The sequence below is a fragment of the Enhydra lutris genome, unplaced genomic scaffold (genome assembly GCF_002288905.1).
Source record: "Enhydra lutris kenyoni isolate GAN:26980312 unplaced genomic scaffold, ASM228890v2 scaffoldscaffold8, whole genome shotgun sequence".
Taxonomy (NCBI): domain Eukaryota; kingdom Metazoa; phylum Chordata; class Mammalia; order Carnivora; family Mustelidae; genus Enhydra; species Enhydra lutris.
This window is the reverse complement of record NW_019154092.1, coordinates 29,958,765-29,969,739: the sequence shown is the minus strand read 5'-3', so window position 1 is coordinate 29,969,739 and position 10,975 is coordinate 29,958,765. Positions and strand designations below refer to the sequence as shown.

The 10,975-nt window shown below is 46.5% G+C and overlaps 1 pseudogene; it reads left to right on the top strand.

Moving 5' to 3' along the window:
- The first annotated feature begins 4,933 nt into the window (after nt 1–4,933).
- Nucleotides 4,934–5,320, top strand: LOC111142654 (annotated as a pseudogene).
- Nucleotides 5,321–10,975: the final 5,655 nt, after the last annotated feature.

Genomic DNA, 10,975 nt, shown 5'->3' with positions numbered 1-10,975 from the left:
CAGGCAGGTGCTGCTCATGTGTCCGTGGTGCCCCCTAAACCACAGAGAGTGCTGATCAAGCTCTTGAAGGGCTCTGGTAGAGCCCTGCTCTGTACTCAAGGTGAAGGGCAACCCCTCCATCCCAACTTTTGGCCTTTTATTCCATAAATGAGTGTGTGGATGAGAGTCACAGGACGTTTGGACGAGTCCTGCATCACGGCCTGGCATCCCACCCTGGAACATGATAGCGATAAGGTGCCTCTTCTCCAGCTGCCTTTCTCATCCTTTGTTTCAAGGGGAGAGGGATTGGGAGGTGGTGTTGGCCTTCATGTGGGCCCTGAGGCAGGGACAGGATTTAGAAAGGGAGGGAGGAGGAGAGGAGAGCAGTAGTGGAGGAGAGGAGGCCACGGGGTAGAAAAGTCTGGCAATTGGCATCTGGGACCATTTCAATGACTCTCTTTTGACAAAAAGAATGCTTTGCTTCGGTCATGTCAGAATGGGCATTTGTTCCTTTTTTAACCAACTCATATATGCAGAGGTGTTCCTCACGCTCCCTCTCTTGAAGCCCCTCATGGTAAGCGCCGTGACTGGGCTGCAGGGTAGGGTGGGTGCCTGAGAGCCAGAGAGGAGAGTTGTTGAGGGTTGGGGCAGGGAGCAGGGAGCCAGTACGGGTCCTGGAGGAGAGCAGGGCCATCACAAGGGCCCCGTGAGAAGAAGACCAAAGAAGGAGCTGAGGTATCAGTGAGATGCTGCTGCTGCCATCCAGGTGGGAGGCCAGAACCTTGGGAGGCCATCCGGATCAGAGCACTGGGGGGGCCTGAGGCCCTCACGTAGCTCCTAGCAAGGTGGGTCCCAGGCTGAAGGAGAGGAGTGGGCAGAGATCCCTGTGGGGAGTTTTCTCCGAGTCCGGAGAGTGAGGGAGTGTGCAGGGAACAGGGCAGACCCCCTTAGCAGTCTCATTCAGCTGCTTTTGTCTGGTGCTTTGGGGTGCATCGAGAGAGATCACCTAGGCCTTTGGCACAGGCCAAGCCACCCCTGGAATGCTAAGAACCACTGTTCTGGGAGGAGGCCACCTGGGGCTGTCCGGCCCTGGGCTGACAACAAGACAGAAAGAAGGCCCCTAGTTACTCAGGGCTGGGCCAGTTGCTCTCAGTGGTGTGCTGGTACACGGTTAGCAAATGCCTCTGAAAAAAAGGGGGCCTGGTTTATAACTGCTCCCACTGGGGCCAATTTTAAGACACCAGCATAACCTCACTGAAAACCATTATATGGTCCTTCCGCCACGGATGTGAATGAGCCCAAGGACACAGATAGTAATAAAACCAGAATGAAGTAATGAGTTTTGAGTATATTTTACCTTCATTTTTAATATATTCTGTTTACTTAGAAGTTTACATGATATAATTTTTAATAATGATGGCTGAGGAACTGGCTCGCAGATTTCCTAAAAATGTAATCCTCAGCTCTTGAGACGTGGTCCGAGCCCATCCGAGGCCGTCCGAGCCCGTCCGAGCCAGTCCGAGTAGGCTACTGGCTGAGGCTGAGGACAGGTGTGGCTCTCGGCGTGGGGAGCCCTTCCTGACAGAGCTCCCAGGCCGGAGGCTGCAGCTCGCTGAGGTAAGGAGGTGGGAGACACGACCCGCTGAGGAAGAGCTCAGACCTGGGACAGCTGGACCGGCACCTTTTCTGTAACGCAGATCCCGAAACTGTCTGATTTTTAACCAAAAAGAAGAAAAAACAAATTTAAAACTTGCATTTGCAAGTGTCATTTGAGCCAGAAAGGCTACGATTAAGACAATGTATCAGTGTTAAAATTAAAGCGAAAATTAAGCACACGCCACCCAATTAGTCAGCATTTTAAGGCTGTATTATTGTGAAGTTCAGAAAAAGAGTTAAAGAATCTATTTAAATGCAAATGTGCCATAAAACCGACTAACAGCAATGCATCTCCAAAACGCTCTCAGCCTGTCTTTCAATAGACTCTGCTCATAATAGCATTGGGTTTTTTTGGTTTGGGTTTTTTTTTCCAACTTGGGGAATAATATCTCTGAGCAATCCTGTGTTGGTGGAGTGCAGCTGTGTGATTACCTGGGGCGGGGGAGGTACGAGGTGTGTGGGGCGGTGGACCTGGGGCTCCCAATGGGGCGGAGTCCACACCCGTGGCCTCCCCTCCCCCGCCCTATTGCTTTCAGTGCTCCAGAGCAGTGGACGCTGGCCTTACCCCCAGACTAGGGCACAGCATGGGCCCCCCACTCCCGGACTGAAGGAGACCCTCCTCCAGAGGAGGCAAGCACAGCACCTGACTCAGAGGAGGTGAACTGCCCTGGTAAAGCTCCCACCCAGTGCAGGAGGGAGGCGAGGAGGTGAGAGACCCTCGCTGAGCCCTTACGCTGTGCCGCGTGCCAGCCTCACCCTCCCAGTGGCCCCGTGGAGGATGTCTTAGTGTCCTGGCTTCGCAGAGGCTGGGAAGAGGGGGCACAGGCGGTGAGTGGTTGTGGAGTTCGGCTGCGGTGGGAGGACTGGCTCCAGCTACCACCCTGCGTGTGAAGGGGACACGGTGTCGGGCAGTTAGGGCAGAGCTCGGTGAGGAGCCTGGCTTCGTGCTGGGTGAAGCCATCTGCTTCCCAGAGGCAGCTGGGCCTCTGTCTCCATCAGGGCCCAGGCCCACTCTGGGAGCAGTCAGGGAACCCAGGTGTATCCAAAGGCCCATGGGGACCCTTGGCCCTATCCCCTCAACTAAGAGGACACTGTGAGCTGGAAAGCCTCTGGAACTCCCAGAGCAATGTAAGAGCTACTTCCTTCAAAGCACCTGGCACAGCTCACCTTATCTCCGTCATTGAACTGTGGGCACCTCAAGGTAGGAGCATAGTCCTGGCAGGACCAGGGACCGGCCCATGTGAGCAAAAGAAATGTGTGAAGTGTTGGGAGACTGCTATGCAGCTGTATAATTTACAGAGAGGTAGAATGCCTAGCTACTATAATTTTAATATAAAGTTAGCATTTATGGAGCTTTTTTTTACTTTGGTTTATTTGGATCATTCACAGTTTGGTTTGAAGGACCCCACGCTAGGGTGCGTTCTCTCCATACCTCTCCTTCCCCCTTAGAGGGCCCCCTCCCCAGAGGACCCACAAGGGGATGCCCCACCTTGGGAAACCTCCACTTCTGTCCTTTCTCTGTTTGGGGACACTGTGGGGGTGGGCACCGTTTGGGATGGCTTTCCGCCTGGGAGAAGAGACTAGAGCCAGGGCCAATGAGGGGGCTGAACATGGTGCTCAGGGCTTGGAGTAAATTGGTGCAGGCAGGTCAGCATCCATGTCGTTCCACTCTTGGGAATCCAGCCAGGCAGGGATGGCCTGCAGGGGACTGACTGCAGAGGAGGGGAACAGCAACTAACGAGGAAGCATGAGACAAGCTGTCACCTGGGAGAGCTCGCTGTGTACCAGACACACGCATTATTTTATGGGTTCTTCCCTCCAACTATCTGTTTGCAGACAGCATAATTGTGAATAGGCAAAATCTTCAGGAATGCACTAAAAACAAGAACTAATTGGGGCGCCTGGGTGGTTCAGCCGGTTAAGCGTCTGCCTTCGGCTCAGATCATGATCCCAGGCTCCTGGGAAGGAGTCCCGCATTGGGTTCCTTGCTCAGCAGGGAGACTGCTTCTCCCTCTGCCTGCTGCTCCCCCTGCTTATGTGCATGCACGGGTGCTCTCTCTCTTTCTCTCTGACAAATAAATCTTAAAAACAAAAATAAAAATAAAAATGAAAACTAATGAATGAGCTCAACAAAATTACAAAATACAAAATTAATTCACCAAAAAATATGAACTGTACATACAATATACAAAAAAATTGTAGTTGTATACATTTGCAGTGAATAACCCAAAAGTGAAATTAAGAAAGTAACTACAGGGGGACCTGGGTGGCTCAGTCATTAAGCATCTGCCTTTGGCTCAGGTCATGATCCCAGGGTTCTGGGATCAAGCCCCACATCGGGGTACCTGCTCAGCAGGAAGCCTGCTTCTCCCTCTCCCACTCCCCCTGCTTGTGTTCCCTCTCTCGCTGTGTCTCTCTCTGTCAAATAAATAAATAAAATCTTTAAAAAAAATCTCGTTTGTAATAGCATCAAAAAAATAAAACAGGAATAGATTTAATTAAAGAAGTATAAGCCATGAATGCTGAAAACTATAAGATATTATTGAAAGAAATTAAAGAAAACCTAAATAAATAAAGACTTAATATATTTTTAAAGATTTTATTTATTTATTTGACAGAGAGAGCCCGAGCAGGGCAAAGGGGCAGCAGGGGCTGGGGGTGGAGAATCTGAAGCCAACTCCACACTGAGCATAGAGCCCGACGAAGGGCTTAATCTCACAACCATAAAATTGTGACCTGAGCCAAAAGCAAGCCGGACCCTTAACTGACTAAGCCACCCAGGCACCCCCAAAGACTTAGTATTTTTAAGATGGTAATACTCCCTAACTAACCAGCAGATTCAGCACAATCTCTATACATTCCCAAGTGCCTTTTCAGTTGAAATTGATAAGCTGATCTTGAAATTCGTATGAAAATGCAAGGGACCAGCAATAACCAAAACAAAGAGCAAAGTGGGAGACTTGCACATTTCAAATTTACTACAAGGCTACAGTATCAAAAAGTGTGGTGCCGATATAAGAATAGACATACAGACCAATTCGATAGAATTGAGAGTCCAAAAAAATATTCATATTTATAGTCCATAGATTTTCAGCAAGGGTGCCAAGACATTATTTTATGGGAAAAGAATAGTCTTTTTAGCAACTGGATATTCATATACAAAAGGTCCCTTCCTCAAGCCATACACATGTCAAAATTAACTCAAATGGATCCTAAACCTAATTGTTAGAGCTCAAATGATGAAACTCTTAGAAAGCTCTCTTCTCCTGCCCAGCTGTCTGAAGCTCGGCCACCATCAATGAATGACACAGCAACTACCCAGACCAGGAAGTTCAGGACCCACCAACCACTTCAGCGGAAACAGATAGTCGTTGATGTTCTTCACCCAGAAAGGCAACGGTACCTAAGAGAGATTTTCAGGAAAAACTAGCCGGCATGTACAAGACCACACCAGATGTCATCTTTGTATTTGGATTCAGAACCATTTTGGGGGTGGCAAGACAACTATGTTTGGCATGATTTAGGATTCTTTGGATTATGCAAAGAAAAATGAACCCAAACATAGACTTGCAAGACATGCCCTGTATGAGAGGAAAAAGACCTCAAGAAAACAGTGAAAGGAGCTTAAGAACGGAACAAAGTCAGGGGGACTGCGAATGCCAGTGTTAGTGCTGGCAACGAGTGAGCTGGAGACTGGACAACAGAAGGAGTAAAGATTCTGCAGGGACTTCATCTGTGGTGACTGCAGATTTTTCATGAGAGGGCTGAAAAACTAAGAACTTTGGGGGCACCTAGGTGGCTCAGTTGGTTCAGAAGCCCTCTGTTGGTTTCGGCTCAGGTCAAGATCTCAGGGTCATGAGATCAAACCCCATGTCTGGCTTAGCCCTCAGGAGAGTCAGCTTGTCCCTACCTCCCACCCAGCTCCTTCCCTCTCTGCCCCTCCCCCTGCTCATGATCTCTCTCTCTATAATAAATAAAATCTTTCAAAACAAAAACAAAAACAAAAAACCCACCGAACAAAAACCAAGAGCTTTTATGTGGACAAAAAAACCCACCCAAAACAAAATAACCTAAAACCAAAAAAAAAAAAAAAAAAAACCTCTAAGAAAAAAATATAGATATAAATGTTTATGACCTTGGATTAGAACAAGCATTCTTAGATATGACACCAAAAGCACACGCAACCAAAGAAAAAAAGATAAAACAAATTTCATCAAAATTAAAAAGTTCTATGCTTCAAAGATACCACAACAAGGTAAAAAGATAACTTACAGAAGAAAATACTTACAAATCACATATTCGACAAGGAATTTGTATCTAGAATACATAAGGAACACTTAAAATTCAATAATAAAAAGACAACCTAATTTTAAAATAGGCAAAGGATCTGAAATAGACACTTCTCCAAAGAGGATTACAGATGGCCAATAAACAGATGAAAAGAGGCCTTAACATCATTAGCCATGGGTTGGCGGATGCAAATTTAAATCACAATGGAATGCTACTTCACATTCACTAGGATGACTAGAATTTTTAAAAGACAGGAAATATGGGGCCCCTGGACCAGCTCAGTTGGTTGAGTGGCTGCCTTCAACTCGGGTCATAATCCTGGAGTCCCAGGATCAAGTTCTACATTGGGCTCCCAGCTCCATGGGAAGTCTGCTTCTCCCTCTAACCTTCTCCCCTCTCATGGCCTCTCTCACTCTCTCTCTCAAATAAATAAATAAAATCTTTAAAAAAAAAAAAAGGACAGGAAATAAGTGTAAGGAACCCCTTATATGCTGTTGTGGGAGTCAAAATGGTACAGCTACTTTGGAAAAGTCTGGAAGTTCCTCAAAAAGACAAATATACAGTTATCATATGACCAGGTAACTTCACTCCTAATATACCTAAGAGAAATCAAAACATGTCTACATAAAAACTTACATACGAATGTTTGTAGGTATATTATTCATAACAGCCAGAAAGTGGAAATAACCCAAATGGTTATCAACTAGTCAATCAAATGTGGTATACCCATATGATGGAATATTACTTAACCATAAAAGGAACTGAGGGACTTAAACACATGACAGCATGGACGAAACTTGAATATGGTAAAAGAAAAAAACCAGTCACAAAGACTACATGTTGTTTGATTCCATTCATAGGATATGTCCAGAATAGGCAAACCCATAGAGACAGAAAGTAAATTAATGGTGCCCTAGGGCTGGAGGTTTGTTGGGGGCGGGGGGGGGGGGGGGTAAATGGGAATGATTGCTGATGGGTACAGGATTTCTTTTCTGAGTGATGAGAATGTTTTAGAATTGAGTTACCTATTGTCTGATGGGTAAGTTTTGGTAGTTTGTGGATTTCAACAATTTGGTCCATTTCATGTAGTTTGCCAAATTCATTTGCACAGAGATGTTATTATTGCTTTAATGGCTATGAGATCTGTAGTTATAGTTCCTTTTTCATTCCTGATTTGGTCATTTCTGTCTTCTTTCTTTTTCTGTTTGTTAGTCTGAGTAGAGAAAATCAATTTTATTGGTCTTTCAAAGAACCATTTCTTGGTTTCGTTGATTTTCTGTTTTTCTGTTTCCAATTTTATTAATAACCGCTCTTCATTATTTCCTTCCTCCTACTTACTTTGAGTTTATTTTACCCCCTCCTCCCACACAGTTTCTTACACTGAAACTTGGATGGTTGCTTTGAGACATTCCTTGTTTTGTAATACAAGCATTTAAGGTGGTAAACTCCTTTCCCACTTTAGTTATATCCCACAAACCGTGATATGTTTTAGATTAATTTTCTTTCAGTTTAATATATTTTCTAATTTCCTTTGAGATTTCTTTTGAAAAAGTGTGTCATTTCTTTCCTAGTGTTTGGAGAATTTTCAGTTATCCTCCTGTTATTGATTTATAGTTTAATTCCATTATAGTCAGAAAGTATATTTTGTATGATTTAAATCCTTTTAAATTTGTTAAGGTTTGATTTATGACTCATGGTGTTGTCTATCTCGGTAAACGTTCCATGCACACTTGAGAAGAATGTATAGTCTGCTGTTGTTGTGTGGTGTTCTATAAATATCAATTAATTCAAGTTAGTTGTTGGTGGTGGTCAGTTCTGTCTTTGCTAATTTTCTGTCTTTTATTTCTAGATAATGATATAGAGGATGGTTGCAGTTTCCAAGTACACTAGTAGATGTATCTACTCCTTTTCTGCTCTCACAAGTTTTGCTTCTTATATTTTGATGCACTAATCTTGGGTATTAAACATTTAGAATTGTCATTATGCCTTCTCAGTGAATTGATTGTTCTGTCTGTATATAATGTCCCTCTTTAACTTATAATTTTCTTTGCTCTGAAGTTTATTTTGATATTCATATGGTCAAAAGCTTGCTTTATTTTGGTTGGGGCTTCCAAGTTACAGTTTTTTTCCCATACTTTTTCTTTTACCCTACCTCTGTCATAATATTCGAAGATTTTCTTTAGACAGTATGTACTTGGGTTATTTTTTAAAAATCTGTGCTGTTGGGGTGCCTGGGTGGCTCAGTGGGTTAAGCCTCTGCCTTCGGCTCATGTCATGATCTCAGGGTCCTGGGATTGAGCCCTGCATTGGGCTCTCTGCTCTGCAGGGAGCCTGCTTCCCCCCTCTCTCTGCCTGCCTCTCTGCCTACTTGTGCTCTCTCTCTCTCTGTCAAATAAATAAAAATTTAAAAAATAAATTCTTTAAAAATCTGTGCTGTCAACCTCTATCTTTTAATTGGTGTGTTTACTTCATTTACATTTAATGTAATTATTGATATATTTGGATCTCGATCTCCTGTTTTATTATTTCTTTTTCCCCCCTCTATTTTTCGTGTTTGTTTCTCTGTTCCTACCTTTGGGTTAAACTTTCTTGGTTTGTGTTTAGTATTCCATTTTAAGTTTTCTAATATATTTTTGACATCATTTTGTTGTATATTTTTTTTTAGTGTTGGGGAAGATGGTCCTTGCGCATCTGCACCCCTACATCTCCAAGACGGCAAACTGGGCATGGAGGTATCCAGAGCAGGGAAGACGGCAGGTTGGAATGTGGTGGCCAGTGGAGGGGAAGAAGCTGCAGGGCTCTGGTACCAGAACTCAGAAGGAAGAAATACCCATGCTCAGGTATAGACCCTGAAGGAAGGGAGAAAAGAAGCTGATCTTGTTTGCTTCCCCTGTTCTCCCTGGGCTAGCCTCCACCACTCCCTATGCTCCCAGCTGGGGGATACCCTGGGCTTCTGATGTTAAGGACCCGTGTCACTGCAGTCCCTGACTTGCGTGCATGTTAGACTCCAATCCATGTTCTTGCAGAGCAAAAATCCTCCTAAATCCAACTGATGGAAGGTAGGGAAGAAAAGCCCGAGTGGTCTTGTGGGCGGGGCTCTGTGGGCCACCCACTGTAGTGTTGTGGCTCCCCACCACTGAAGGCTAGTAAGAATCCCTGAGTTCGCTGTCAGTGTTTTCCCTTCTGTCCGGGTCAGAGAGGACTCTCCCATTCGGAATTGCTGCATGGACAGAAATGCTAGTGGCTCATGTAGACTGCACCCTCCCCTTCACCCTTTCCTCCCTAAACCATCCCTGGTGGTCCAGGAGAAACAGTACAGAATTCCAGCAATAAAAAGAGAAATCGGTTTCCATCCAAGATTTAATGGCTGCCGGATTACTTAGGGGCATTTCTTAGTGTCACAGTGCCACCTTCTGGACAAGATGCCAAATACACTTTCTTTAATTTGAGGATGTTATTAGCAAGTTCTTGTTGAAACCGCATGCTTAACCCAGGGATGCCTTGGAACTCTCTGGCCGGACATCCCCATGTTTTGGGGCAGATCCACTCAGACTCAATGATTAAGAAGGTGAGAAGAGCCCGGCAGGCCTCTCTGTTCTGTGGGAATGACATTCAAGAGCCCACAAGACTGGCCTTACCAAATGTCTGTTTTATATCAAGGGGCAGCAATGCTTTAACCGGGAAAAAGTGCCCCCCACCTGGTCCCCTAAAGCAAAGCCACTGACTTAATGGGATCCTCAATTCACAAAGACTCCCCTAAATGCTGGGACCTGGCTCCCTGGTGGTTTAGCTACATTGATGGCCCCCACAGCACGGCTCTGCCTCACCTCATAAGACAGTGATCCTGATTGAGCCCTTGGGGCAGAACTCGCCACAGTCCTGTCTCCCTGGCCAGTACTCCCCTTGATGACCCTTCCTGAGTGTTTGTTGGCTCTGAGCTGTTGCCCGTGGCCTGGCCACTGGGCCTGCTACGGGAAAGACTCTGGACTGGCAGATTACAGGCTCCCCTCCACGGGGCGGCACGCTGTGGGAGCAGATCACTGCTGCTGGCGGGACGGTGGTGTCGCCGAAGCAGATGACCTCAGTAAGGATTCTCCAGTGAGGCCAGCTAGAGCCAAACTGCTCATCAGGCTTTCACAACCCTGGTCCACAACGTGCAGGTTTCGGGAGGCCCCGAGGCCCGGCAGGGGACACTACAGGCAGTGAGCTCACCGTTGGCTCCGGGTGCTCCAAATGCCACCTCCTGCCCTAGTCCACTGCCACTGTGTACTTGCCAGGGTCCTCAGCTGCTCTGTGCAGGGTGGCCTATGCCTTTTCTGTCATGCCCAGAACTGGAACAGTGGAGGAATTTGAACTGGCGGAGATGGGAGGAAAGGGCAGTCCCCAGGGGCCACAGCACCCAGAGGAATACAGGGTAGGTGCTGAGAACACGAGTAGCCCGTCAGGCGGGGTCCTGAGCTCTGCAGGAGGGCAGCAGGAGAGAAGTTTGACAGAAAGGCTTGGCCTGAGGCTGGGGGGCCCATGTGAGGAGTGTGGGCTTTGCGGGGCTGCAGTCCTGGGGATTACTGAGGGAACCCAGCCCTCGGAGGGCTGTGACCAGAGCTGGGCTTCAGGGCCCTGTTCATGCTACTCCCTCCACCTGGAATGTTCTTTCTTCTGGTCTTCACCAGCCAACTCTTTCTCATCCTTCAAGTTTCAACTTAAATCTCACTTCCCCCAGGAAGCCTGCTTGACGGCTCACTGCCTGCCCAGCTCAGATGGTGGCCTCCGCAGAATTCCGAATTTTTCCCTCCTGGTCCTTGCAGTGCAATTATTCACTTAATCATTTACAGCTGTTTAAACTGTATCAATTTGCCCTGCTAGACTATGAGAAGATGAGGGCACCATCCATTCATGTCTCGCTCATTGCTAAGGTCAGTTGGTCAGCAGAGTTGTAGGAGAACCTGCTCTGTGCCCACCACTGCGTTGGGCTCCACCATTCCTAAGGACGAGATGTGGACCTTGCCTACCTTGCCCACTGTTCTTTGCCTGTTGTCTGCCCAGATGCTCG